We start from the raw sequence: 13,814 nt of genomic DNA on the forward strand, positions 1-13,814 counted from the left end.
AGAAATGCAGTTAACTGTTAATTCAGGGTCCAGTTTGGATTGTAAGCTAAGGCTGTGCTCTTCTTGTGATGAACTGTAACCCATAAATGAGCAAGGCAGTGGATAAACAAGCAAAACAGTCATTTCTACCCTATTTGGGACTTCTCTATCGAGCAGTCATTCTCTGGACCTCCTCCTTCATTTGGAAAGATTTGTTCAAGCATGCACTGCAGTCTGAGAGTAACCACTACCCAATCATACTTCTTTTTGCATCTTTCTCAGGCTTTTTTTTCCCCCTCTTAAAACTTTTGGAGTCTTAACTCCATTTCAGTAACTGTTTCTAAGAAATTTCTGAAAGAGCCCAACAGAAATAGGCAAACTTATTTTTCAATGCCAATTCCAACAGTAGAGTAGTATCTATAAATTAAGACTCCCTGAAAGCATGAAACTGAGATTCGATATCATTACCAATCAGATCTCTTCCAGCATAGGGTATATAATAATGCAAATTATCTTCTCACTTTGAAGAAACCTAGTTCTAGAAAAAAAAAATTTCATTTGCTTCTTCAAAATTACCATATATATTTTGGTGTATGAAGAGGTAATTCATGACTCAAGAAGATGGCTAAAATTTCTATGGTAATATTTGCATATTATATAATAGAATATAGAAGCAAGTCATAATGCTGATCTCTAAATCTCTTGATATTTTGATTGCTTATTGTGTGTGTGTGTATACATTAGCTGGAGTGTAATACAATATGACAATGAAAATGTAGTATATCTGGAATTTGTTTCCTTCCAGTGGGTTCTTGGTCACATTGACTTCAAGAAGGAAGTCGCAGACCTTTACAGTGAGTGTTACAGCTCTTAAAGAGGGTGTGTACGGAGTTTCTTCCTTCCAGTGGGTTCATGGTCTCAATGACTTCAAGAATTAAGCCTCAGACCTTCACAGCAAGTGTTACAGCTCTTAAAAAAAACGGTGCGGACATTCAAGAGTGAACTGCAGCAAGACATACCATGAACAGGAAAGAGCAAAGCCTCCACAACATGGAGGAGTACCTGAGAGGGTTGCCACTGAAGGCTGGGGGGCAGCTTTTATTCCCTTATTTGGCCCCACCCACATCCTGCTGATTGGTCCATTTTGCAGAGCACTGATTGGTCCATTTTACAGAGTGAAGACTGGTGCATTTACAATCCTTTAGCTAGACACAGAGTGCTGATTGGTGCGCTTTTACAGAGTGCTGATTCGTGCATTCACAATCCTTTAGCTAGACACAGAGTGCTGATTGGTGCGTTTATAATCCTCTAGCTAGACAGAAAAGTTCTCCAAGTCCCCAACTAAACCCAGGAAGTCCAGCTGGCTTTACCTGGCAGTAATATGGTTATAAAAAGGGCAAATTTAAAAATTCAGTGATGGCATTATGATCCAAAGTCACTTTGTTCGTGAGGGAACCAAGTCCTAAGCTTTCCTTCATAATACAGTTCAAAGCTACTATAAGCTCAAATGCTCAGGGAAACTGAACAGTGTAGAATAGAAAATTAGCAGGGAATAAACAGCTTAGGAATTATTTTTTTTCTTCCCTGACCTTTTTTTACTCTGCCCTATTTCTTTGACAAGAACAGCTGAATTCCTCTCTTGAAGGTTTATAGCACTTGTGGGATTTGGGGTTTGGAATCTAGGCCTCCTCCTTTTCCTCACATTTCCATTGGCTGCAGATGGTCACTGCTGGTGAGAACACCAGATTACACACTACCACATCTTTCTTTCTTCTCCTATTTGGTAACTGACAGAAGGGACAAGAATCCTGTGCTGGTGGCCATCATACTAGCCTGACGCTTACAGCTCACCGAGAGTCAGGAGGCAGCTGAATTGTACTTACACCACAACTCGAATACAGTGGAGAAAGACATTTCTGGAAGTAATTTTAACTCCCTTATGTGTGTCTTTAGAGCTGAGTAGTGTTTATCTTGGGGAAAAGAGAAGGTCCTTCTTCAATAGCAAGAGCATAAATAGACTGATAAGGGGAAATGCAGAGTGAAATTTCAGGAGCTCCCTGCTCCAAAACGTCATTCGTTATTTTCTTTTCTTTGTAACCAGATTCAGCAAAGTTATGATTATAATTGCAGAGTGAAGGAACTAAGTAATAGCATGTTCCAAAACTTCTTCTTTTAACTTATTATCATAGCCTGTGAAACAGATAGTCATGAACATTCCCTGAGTATAATACAAAAGTAAATGATGTGGTACTAGTTCTATAAACTCAGTGTTCTTATTTTGTTTGTTTGTTTAATATTGGTAGTTCTTTATTAAAACCCACTTTGTTGGTATGTCATCACTGACCATAATGATTTTTAGGATAGTATATTTCAGTCATCAATAGAAATTTTACCTGTTAGGCATAGCAATTCATCTTTATTTTTCTCTGCCACAGGAATACTTAATTTATTAATACTTTATTAATTATGGCAAAATCTAAATGTTAGAACTTAGTATAGTATAGTCTAACATAATTTAATGTTAACATAATTCATTGCTTAGATGGTATAATGATCAGAGAGATTTAGAAAAGAAATGCAACTGAGGCTATTAACTCACTTATTGATTTAATACTTGAAAACAAATGAATTGTTCAACAGGAGAAAATCAGAGACTTCCACATAAAGTACTCTTTGGGATTTTAGTTGTTTTTTGGAGGCAAATATAGAAAGGAGGGAAAAAATAGCATGGTTTGTTTCTGAAGATTACATATCTTGTGTTTAGGTATTAGATTATGGAGTTTTCATAACTATTAATCAAAGTGCATAAACAGTTGCATGGAACCCCAAAATCTCAGTGCCAGGAGAGCCTCATATACAGGTTTCATGCATACATTTTTCTTGGTGTTTATTGCCAAGATCAAATGTGACCCTATAGGTTTCTCTTCCTGCCAGTATAACTACTTGCAACCTGTGGCAGGTCCCTGAGGAGTACTGATGATATTGGTCTCTGAGCTTTCAAATAGAATGCTACTTTGAAATGTCAGTTTTTAGATGCTTACTCAGACTTTCTTGAAGAAAGTTATTTTGTTGCCATAAGGTGAAATGGACATACCAGACCCCCTTTAATGGAAGTGCTATGGGTAGATTGAGACAAAGATCAACACCAAGAAATTTCTTGTTAGGACTTTGGCTGCTTTACTAGAGAAATATTCTAGGAAAGAAAAATCTGTACCAACAGATAAGAGTCTTATGAGAATCCCGGAAGCTCCTTTCGTAGGTGGTATATCCTTAGGCACTAGAGTGGCTGAGTGATTTGCAGATGGTTCCTCAACTTTTAATTCAAAGGTAGTATTTTGTTTCCATTCTTCCTTTCTTGGTGTCAAGTGAGTCTTTATAAAAGGGAATTAAGGGACCTAGTCTCACTGTGTAAAAACACATTTTTTGGCATGTATCGGGGTCAAGCACTATAAACAGTCATTATCCTTATTTATACGGGTATTGGTCTGGCCATTGGTATTCTAATGATTAGGGCCTCAGGTCAAGGTGTGTACAGGACAATTTTCTGTGTATAACAAATACCTAACAAACTAAAATCGGAATTGTAATAACCCATGAAAATACATATTATAGCTTAGGAAAATATTTATAATGAAAAATGTGTATGTTCCCTCAAAGCAGATGGTATAATCCCAGGAGGCAAGCAAATGGGTGCATAAACAGGATAGTGATGGTGAAGGAAATGCGCGCTAAAGTGGGTATGGTGCTTCGAGATCCCGTGAGATTCCCAAACCAAAATGATTGGGATTGGCATTTACCCATTATGACTAAAGACATGAAACCTTCCCATGACAGGAAGGTGGATGACACTGAGCCACTCCCTCATCATCAGGGTAAAAGTATGCTCTAACAGAAATTTATGTCTGCATAAAGTTTGCTTGAATTTCTTGGATGCCTTCCAAGCTTTAATAAGGCTGTATTGTAGAGGCAAACATTGAAATGGGTTGAATGGTGGAAGCCTGACAAGTTTTCTTGAGAGATAGACAACTCTGCCCCATGGGTGGGCCATGCACTCTAAGAATCTAATCACAATCTTTGCACTCTGGCTTAAGATGATTAAATGTATCGAGAGTTTGTTTTCTTCTCAGTCTGGCTTTCCCATAATCTGCCCAAAGAACTGCTGTTTTATTTTAGGTAAAAATAACCATAGGCATAATATAACATTTGCCTTTACAAGTTTAGGAAAGTGAAAAGTATATTTAAAATTAAGTCATAATATATATCACATGAATATACAGGGGGAAAAAAATGGTAGTATTTGGTGAATTAATTAGAGATTCAAGACCTACATTGTATCTCTAGCTCTCAGGTAATATTTTACAGAGTGAAACCGTAACATACCAACTTATCAAAATTATGGCTACCTTCATCCATTGTGGGTTTGTTTTATCAACTCATCTTTAATATCTGGAAATTCTTTTCATTCTATATACTGTTAAAATTCCTGGCTTTAATCCAGGAGGTCAATAGGTCTAATATTGGGCCACTATGTTGAGAGTGGGAAATTATTGGTAAATTCTAATATTGAACATAAAAAATTAGGTGCACCAATTTAACTAAGTCCTCAAACAGTTTCCCTCTGTGAGGGCCAAAATCTACAAGGCTCCTGTACCTCCTAACCATTGGCTGAAGTAAAATGGTCCACCTCGGAAAATATGTAGAAATAGGAATAAAACCTTAAAGGTCATGGCTTTCATTTTGATGCCATTTGGAGATTATTTTAATATGGGTCAAATTGAAAGAAAACATTTTTTTCTCTGGGCGTGGTGGCTAATGCTTGCAATTCCAGCACTTAAAGGAGGCCGAGGAACGTGGATCACTTGGGGTCGGGAGTTTGAGACTAGCTTGACCTAACATGGTGAAACCCTGTCTCTAATAAAATATAAACATTAGATGGGCATGGCGGTGCACATCTGTAATTCTAGCTAGGGGGGAGGCTGAGACAGGCAAATCGCTTGAACCCAGGAGGTGGAGGTTGCCCTGAGCTGGGGTTGTAGCACCGCACTTGAGCCTGGGTGGCAAGGCGAGATTCCATCTCAAATAAAACAAACAAACAGAAAATAAATAAGTAAAAAAGAAAGAAAACACTTTTGCTTGTAATCTTTTAAAAAATATCACATGATAGAGAGAATATAGGTTTTTTTTTGTTTTTGTTTTTGTTTTGAGATGGAGTCTGGCTCTGTCACCTTGGCTGGAGTGCAGTGGCACAATCCCAGCTCACTGCAACCTCAACCTCCTGGTTCAAGCGATTCTTCTGCCTCAGTCTCCCAAGTAGCTGGGACTACAGGCGCCCGCAACCACGCCTGACTCATTTTTGTATTTTTAGTAGAGATGAGGTTTCACCATGTTGGGCAGGCTTGTGTCAAACTCCTGACCTCAGGTAAGCCACCCCCCTCGGCCTTCCAAAGTGCTAGGATAACAGGCGTGATCCACCGCGCCCAGCTGTGAATATAGTTCTAAATTAAATTTACCTGTGGTGAAAAAATAGTAAAGAATTTAAAACTCGTTCCCGAAAGGCAGCAGTAAAATTACATGTGGTTGGGATGTTTGGACACTTGTCATCATCTGGGTGTTATTGTTTTACTTGTGGCATGTTGTTGATGAGTCAGATGGGCACCCAGTCCTTTCTGATTGTCTTGAAAGACGGGGGGCAATAAAAGTTTTTGTTTTGATTTGGGTTTTGTTTTGTTTTGTCTTTAATCCTCTAAAACAGTATTTCTCAATATGTGTACCCTTGAATTTTTTGAAAGGATAATTGTTCACTGTAATATGCACTGCATGATGTTTCATACGTCTGGTATTTACCTATTTAAATTCTGATAGCTGGTTCCCATGTTTTTAAGAAAAATTTTTAAAGCGCCCCTCTAAACATTTCCAAATGCCCCTAGGAAGGTTGAGAACTACTATGAGGTTAGCACTCATCTGTTCCTAATGAATGAAAACTTGAAGGGCGAAATGGGTCATGTGACCCTTGGGGAACCCAGCCTTTCAGCTAAGATGCTTTGGCCATTTTCCAGCTGAATATTTTTTTGTTCCTCTAGGAAAAATGTAGACTTGAAAACATATCACTGGAAGGGAACTGTAGAAAAAGACTTAGGCCATTCAATTCCCAAGGGAGAGGAAGAACTGTCATGGGGAGCAGTTCATTTCCACATTTTCTAACTTGTGCAACCTGTAACACTTTACCAAAAGACGAGAGGGAAGTGGCCCTCTGGGATTACAAACTACAACAAACACTTGTCTTTGAGCACCATGATCACTGTCCATTGTTTCACAGCTAAAAAAGAGAACAGGTCGGCCTGGTGCAGATGGCTCACGCCTGTAATCCTAGCATTTTGGGAGGCTGAGGCAGGCGGATTGTCTGAGCTCAGGAATTCAAAACCAGCCCAGGCAACACAGTGAAACCCTATCTCTACTAAAAATACAAAGAAATTTGCCGGGTACGGTGGCATGAGCCTGTAGTCCCAGCTACTCAGGAGGCTGAGGCAGGAGAATGGCTTGAACCAGGGAGGCGGAGGTTGTGGTGAGCCAAGATCACGCCACTGCAGCCCACACACCAGCCTGGGGGACACAGCAAGACTCCATCTCAAAAAACAAAAACAAAAACAAGACAAAACAAAAAAACAAAGAGAACAGGTCACCTTGCATTCCTTGAGCAGATGTCAACGTGTTTTTCTGCAAAAGGCCAGATGCAAATATTTTAGACTTTGTGAGACAAACCTTTTTTGTCACAACTACTCAACTCTACCATCACAGTTCAATGAAGCCAAAGGTGGCATATAAGTAAATGGAATGGTGTGTTCCAATAAAACCTTATTTACAGGCTGGGTGCGGTGGCTCACGTCTATAATCCCAGTGTTGGGGTCACCCCAATCAGACTGTTCTCCCTCCCTTCCCATAGGTCTTACAATGCAGTCCTTTGTGACCTCCGCAGAGCTCCCCCAGGGCTAAAGAGAAATTCCCCTTCACTGACTCCTCCAAGTAACTGTTTGTAGAGGCTGTGGTTACAGGATGCGGTTAACATGTCTGCTCACCTCGCATAATAAAGCTGGCAAAAACATCTCTAGGATGCTGTCAAGACGCCTGCACCCCGACTCAGCCCTCCTGCACACCCAACTCAGCTCCCCGACCCTGACCCAGTTCCTCTCCCTATAAAGCCCTGCTGTAGTCTGTAAGCGGGGCTGCCTCCTCTGCTTTTGTCAGGAGGTAGCCAGGCAGGACTGACAATAAATCAGCTTGCCTGAACTTAGGTCTACTGACCGCATTCCTTTCTCAGCCGTCCTTCCAATTATCCCTTACACCCAACACTTTGAGAGGCCAAGGCGTGTAGATCACCTGAGGTCAGGAGTTCGAGACCAGCCTGGCCAACATGGTGAAACCTCATACCTACTAAAAATACAAAAATTAGCCGGGCGTGGTGGCAGATGCCTGTAATTCCGGCTACTGGGGAGGCTGAGGCAGGAGAATCACTTGAATCCGGAGGCAGAGGTTGCAGTGAGCCGAGATGGTGCCACTGCACTCCAGCCTGGGTGACGGAGTGAGACTCCGTTTCAAAAAAAAAAAAACCCTTATTTACAGATATATGTTTTTTATGTCACAAAATATTATTTACTAATTTAATATTGTAAATGTTTTTAAAAATGTAAAAACTATTCCTAGTTTTCTAGACCCACCCTACAACAGCAGGCAACAGGCCAGACATAGCCCACGAACTATGGTTTAACACCTGACTTTGAATGGCCACCCATGGACTAGGCTTAACCAAGTTCATCAGCTCAGGTGCCATTATTATGCAAGATACCTTGCTGTATTTGAAGGATAAAGGAGGAAGCCATCCAGGATCATAGTGACTAAAGAATAGTTGATGTTAATAAAGAGCTATGTATACAATGTGGTGTGGGTATTTTAATTTTTCACTTTTGCACACACGGAAATTTTACCCATTTGAACATCTTAACAAATTTCTGTCTCTTATCAAAAAAATAGGCCGGGCGCAGTGGCACAAGCCTGTAATCCCAGCACTTTGGGAGGCCAAGACGGGCGGATCACGAGGTCAGGAGATCGAGACCATCCTGGCTAACACGGTGAAACCCCGTCTCTACTAAAAAATACAAAAAAATAGCCGGGCGAGGTGGTGGGCGCCTGTAGTCCCAGATACTCGGGAGGCTGAGACAGGAGAATGGCGTGAACCCAGGAGGCGGAGCTTGCAGTGAGCTGAGATCCGGCCACTGCGCTCCAGCCTGGGCGACAGAGAGAGACTCCGTCTCAAAAAAAAAGAAAAAAAAGAGAGAGAGATGGTGTGGACAAAGCAATTTGTCTCTTGAAGTTAGAAATCTTTCATTAAGGTACTTAGAAAAATATTTAGTTGTTACAGTACTCAGAAAGAAGGAAAGAGAGGTATCTCACCAGGTTTTTGGCCAAAAATTTATCTGAAATATTGTGGTGTGTAGGGTTAATTTCAAGTTAAATGCTGTATTGTGTTTTCTGACTGAGACGTATATTCACCAAAATAGCTTATCTTCTAAGTCTCTGCTTTTCTTAACTTTTTAAAAACTATTTATTATTTTTCTTCTTAGGAGGAATAACATTCTCTTTTTAAAGTCCACTTCAAATCTATTGCAATTATGATACTCATATCTACTCTCAAAAAGTTAATAAAACAGATGAGAGAAAAATGAACTAAATACTTCAAATATTTATTAAAATGGTCAGTATGGTTGCATGAGAATTTCTATACTAATTCTGTTTCTTTTCTATAAGTTTGAAACGTTTTTTGTTTTTTGTTTGTTTGTTTGTTTGTTTTTTTATGGAGTCTCACTCTGTCGCCCAGGCTGTAGTACAATGGCATGATCTCTGCTCATTGCAACCTCTGCCTCCCGGGTTCAAGCGATTCTCCTGCCTTAGCCTCCTGAGTAGCTGGGACTACAAGCATATGCCACCACACCCAGCTAATTTTTGTATTTTTAGTAGAGATGGGGCTTCACTGTGTTAGCAAGACTGGTCTTGACCTCAGGTGATCTGCCTGCCTCAGACTCCCAAAATGCTGGGATTATGGGCGTGATCCTCCACACCCAGCCATTTGAAAAGATTTTAATATAAAAATTAAAAAGAAAAACATATGGTCTATTTGTCTTCTTTCTCTCTTATTCCTTTTTATATAGTCATTCATTAAATCTTGTTAATTCTTGGTCTAAATGTCCATCACCATGTCACAAATTACTTCAATATTAGGAATTCTCAGTTTTCTTTTTATCTCATGTATTCTCTTCTCTCAATATCTAGACTAATTTCCTTTAAATACTGCCTGTGTGTTGAAATGCTTTTTTGATAGCCTGGCTCTTCCCCTAGATTGACCCTCACCGCTGAAAACTTTTACCTGCTGCTTACATAAATGCATCAATATCTTGTCCTATTTCCTTTCTCATCTCTCTCTTACTAGAATGTATTTTTCTTAACATCCTTTTGGCCTAAATCTTTCTTACCTATATGTCAAAGCTCTATTTCTTAAATAAAGTATTTCCTTAGTTCAAAGATAATTTTATAAAGGGTAGCGTTATGATTCATTCAAACATAAAATGACTACAGGCCAATTATTTTATTTACTTATTAATCAATAAGGCAGCCATGAGGCTGTAACAAGTAGCTTATAGAAGAACCCAGAGAGGAGATGCACATATGCAATAAGAAATGTTAAATTGAGTTGCTAATGTAAGTAAAATTCAGTATTTATAAGACAATAATGAAGCTGCCTTTGCAAAATTATAACTGAGACAATTATTACAGTGAAAGAGATCTGACCTCACTGATTCCATCTTGCTTCTAACCTCCAAGCTGTCTTTCTTCATTCCTGGTCATAAGCCAAACTAACTCTGGAAGGAACTTGGTTACTTTGGTTCACCTTTGTTTCACACAAAAACACTCCTTTCCCAAAACAAACCCCCTTTCTTCATGGGGACTAGACTGCTTTTGTAGGACTAACAAATTAGCCACAAGATGAGAAATTGTGGTTTAGAAGTCATGCACCTGGAGGCTGTAAGATTCTAAACCTCTCCAAATTGCTTCTGGGGATAACATCACTATTGTAAAACCAAAGATACATGCCTGAGATATTTTGCAGATCCTGTACTCCATGGATTAGCTGGCACAACCTGGATGGACAAAGTGGCTCACCTGGTCTTGTGGCCCCGACCCAGGAACCGACTCAGTGTAAGAGGACAGCTTCTACTTCCTATGATTCCATCTCCAACCCGACCAGTCAGCATTCTCCACTTCCCGAGCCCCTACTCACTAAATTATCCTTTAAAACTCTGATCCTCAAATTCTCGGGGAGACTGATTTGAGTAATAATAAAACTCCGGTCTCCTGCACAGCCAGCTCTGTGTGAGTTACCCTTTCTCTATTGCTATTCCTGTGTCTTGATAAATTGGCTCTGTCTAGACAGCCAGTAAGGTGAACCCATTGGGCAGTTACAACAGTCAATTGGAAATAGAATAATTTGCATTATTGTGGGTTCTTCATTATTTACAGAGTTGTAAAATATCTTAAAGGCAATGAATGTGGCATACCCAGGGAATCAGATAACCCGGTGATTGCGTAAAATAGAATGCCCAGTAATCTTGCTGTGTGTGTGCCCATTTCAAGGTCTTTTACAATTTTTCCTGACACTGAGTCACTTCTGATTTTCTTTCTTCCTTTTAAAATGTTGCCTGTGTCATATACAGCAGTTTTGGTTCGTCCCCTTCAAACCTCCAGGGAGCTCATAGGCCAGCAGCAGTGGCATCCCCTGGGAGATTGGAGGAACACATATTCTCAGGCCCTGCTCCAACCTCCTGAATCAAAATCTGCATTTTAACAAGATCATCAGGTAACTTATGTGAACATCAGAGTCTTGGAAACAGTGGCCTATACTACATTAATTAATGCTACTTACTAAGTTGGTGGTCTTGCATTGTTCGCTGTTTTGTTACTATATCTTATATTTCTTTATTTCCAAAATATTTAGAATATAGCTTTAAGCAAATAAGGGAATTGAATCATATTAATTAATTAATTAAATTTTTTTTCTCAAAAGGAGGCAGATGCTGGCACTGTTTTCCATTACTAAAGATTCTTAAATGGCTTTAAAATTTACCTGTCGGCCGGGCGCGGTGGCTCAAGCCTGTAATCCCAGCACTTTGGGAGGCCGAGACGGGCGGATCACGAGGTCAGGAGATCGAAACCATCCTGGCTAATACGGTGAAACCCTGTCTTTACTTAAAAATACAAAAAACTAGCCGGGCGACGAGGCGGGCGCCTGTAGTCCCAGCTACTGGGGAGGCTGAGGCAGGAGAATGGCTTAAACCCGGGAGGCAGAGCTTGCAGTGAGCTGAGATCCGGCCACTGCACTCTAGCCTGGGTGGCAGAGCAAGACTCCGTCTCAAAAAAAAAATAAAATAAAATAAAATAAAATTTACCTGTCATCTGACTTGTCTGACACTTGTGGAGGCTGCAAGTCATAGCTGAGCTCATATTTTACTGGAAGAATGAATAATGGAATTTTCTTTTATTCCGTGAAAGGTTTAAGAAATGTGCTATAACTTTTTTATACATAAATAAAAGACATATCAAATAGTAAGGGAAGAAAGATCAAGTAGGTATGTTACTCATTCAAGTTCCCAAATAGGAAAAATTGTCTTGTTTTACTTAATGTATGTGATATTCTCAACAGGGCTATGTTCCTGAAGACATTAAACAAGAGTTTTGATCTCCCAGACTTAGCAAGTCTGAATTGGGTCAATTCCACACATGAGCCAAATATACTTTTACAAGACTTATGGTGCTCTCTTTGGCAGCACATATATGAAAAAATTGGAATGATACAGAGATTAATGTGACCTCTGCACAACGATGCCATGTAAATTTATGAAATAGTTCATATTTATTTGAAGAGAAAAGGCCTGCTTTCTGACTGATTGCCTTGAAGGAAAAAAAAAAAAAAAGAACCTATTTTTGTGGATCATTTACCAATCACGCCACACAAGAATTTATTTTAGTATATTTTATTTTTTATAAAATTGCTAATGCCAAAGCTTTGTATTAAAATAAATAGTAAAATAAAAATAAACAAATAAATAATAACAAGGGTTTTATGAACCGAAACTAAACTTCTCAAAACCATCTAATATGTTCTTGTTAGGTTTAGGCATATTATTACTAAGACTAATTTAATTGTCAAAATTAGCAGGAAAAATACCCATTTATATTTTCACACAGGAACACATTACAATGAGTTGTTCTGGTTGAAAAGTATTTTTTACCACGAAAAAATATTACTTTATTTTTAGTGTATCAGAGGTTCAGCTGAACTTTCTCTCATGTAATTTGTTAATTAGTAATCAAAGCTATTTCAAATTTTTTTCCCTAAACAATTAAACCATAATTTCTTTTTACACATTTTATAAATCATATCCACAAATGGGTAGCTCATGTATTTTTATTTAGGAAAATATTTTTATGTAAGAAAAACTTCTTAAAAATTCAAATTTTGAAGTGCCAAGTTCTATTCTACTTATGCCTTATTTCTAAAGGGAAAGTAATCCAAAATTTAAATGCAAGAAGGTGTTTTCAGTTGTTTGGTATCCAACAGTCACCTCTCTGCCTGTACATAGACCATTTTCCCATAGCTCCTTTAATATGACAGGGAAGGTAGTGCATAATATTTCCACTTCCTGTATGATCTCACAATAAAGAAAAAAGCATTGTTTGCTCTGCAAATAATAATAAAGACTTAGGTTACGAGTCTTGAGTTCCATGATATGAATCTCCCTCCCTGCTCCAGTCACTGGATTTCAATTGACATAAAATACACTATCTATACATATTTGCTGTGGTATTAAATTAAACAGCATAAATTATAATGCCAGCACATGAGGTGGCTCACACCTGTAATTTCAGTGCTTTGGGAGGCCAAGGCAGGAGCATCACTTGAAGCCAAGAGTTCAAGATCAGCCTTGGCAACATAACAAGATCCGCCTCTCTACAAAGTATTAAGAAAACAAAAAAATTAGCTGGATGTGGTGGTGTGTGCCTGTAGCCTTAGCTGCTCAGGAGGCTGAGACAGGAGGTTCCCTTGAGCCCAGGAGGTTGAGGCTGCAGTGAGCTATGATCATGCCACTGCACTCCTGACTGGACAACAAGGTGAGACACTGTCTTAAAAAAAAAAAAAATTACAGAGGGCTGGGCGTGGTGGCTCACGCCTGTAATCCCAGCACTTTGGGAGGCCGAGGCGGGCGGATCACGAGGTCAGGAGATGGAGACCATCCTGGCTAACACCGTGAAACCCCGTCTCTACTAAAAATGCAAAAAATTAGCCGGGCGTGGTGGCGGGCACCTGTAGTCCCAGCTCTTCAGGAGGCTGAGGCAGGAGAATGGCGTGAACCCGGGAGGTGGAGCTTGCAGTGAGCCGAGATCATGCCACTGCACTCCAGCCTGGGCGACAGAGCAAGACTCCGTCTCAGAAAAAGAAAAAAAAAATTACATTGCCAACAATTAACGTTAAGGTAAATTTTATACGAGAAAGAAAATTTCATCACGTATCACTTCCATTTTTATTCTGTTTTTTCCAAAACCACAATGGAATTAATAAATGAACAAACAATCCAAACCTTTGCAGCCAGGAATGATAGCTTTCCAATTTTCAAAACTCTTTAAACTCATTTTGGATCTGCATAGTTTTAGAACCCACCCTGAGGGAAGCTTTTCTTCAATTGTTTTCTTAGTTAATGTACAGGTTTCTGCCAGTTTTGGTGTGTGGTTGA

At 39.4% G+C, this 13,814-nt stretch overlaps 1 non-coding gene across 1 annotated transcript; it reads left to right on the forward strand.

The window, feature by feature from the left end:
- Window positions 1-11,833: 11,833 nt before the first annotated feature.
- LOC117063797 lies at window positions 11,834-11,939 on the forward strand. The gene has a single exon (XR_004429082.1). It is a non-coding gene; the product is annotated as a U6 spliceosomal RNA (small nuclear RNA).
- Window positions 11,940-13,814: the final 1,875 nt, after the last annotated feature.

Source organism: Trachypithecus francoisi, unplaced genomic scaffold, assembly GCF_009764315.1.
Source record: "Trachypithecus francoisi isolate TF-2019V2 unplaced genomic scaffold, Tfra_2.0 Lachesis_group18, whole genome shotgun sequence".
Lineage (NCBI taxonomy): Eukaryota > Metazoa > Chordata > Mammalia > Primates > Cercopithecidae > Trachypithecus > Trachypithecus francoisi.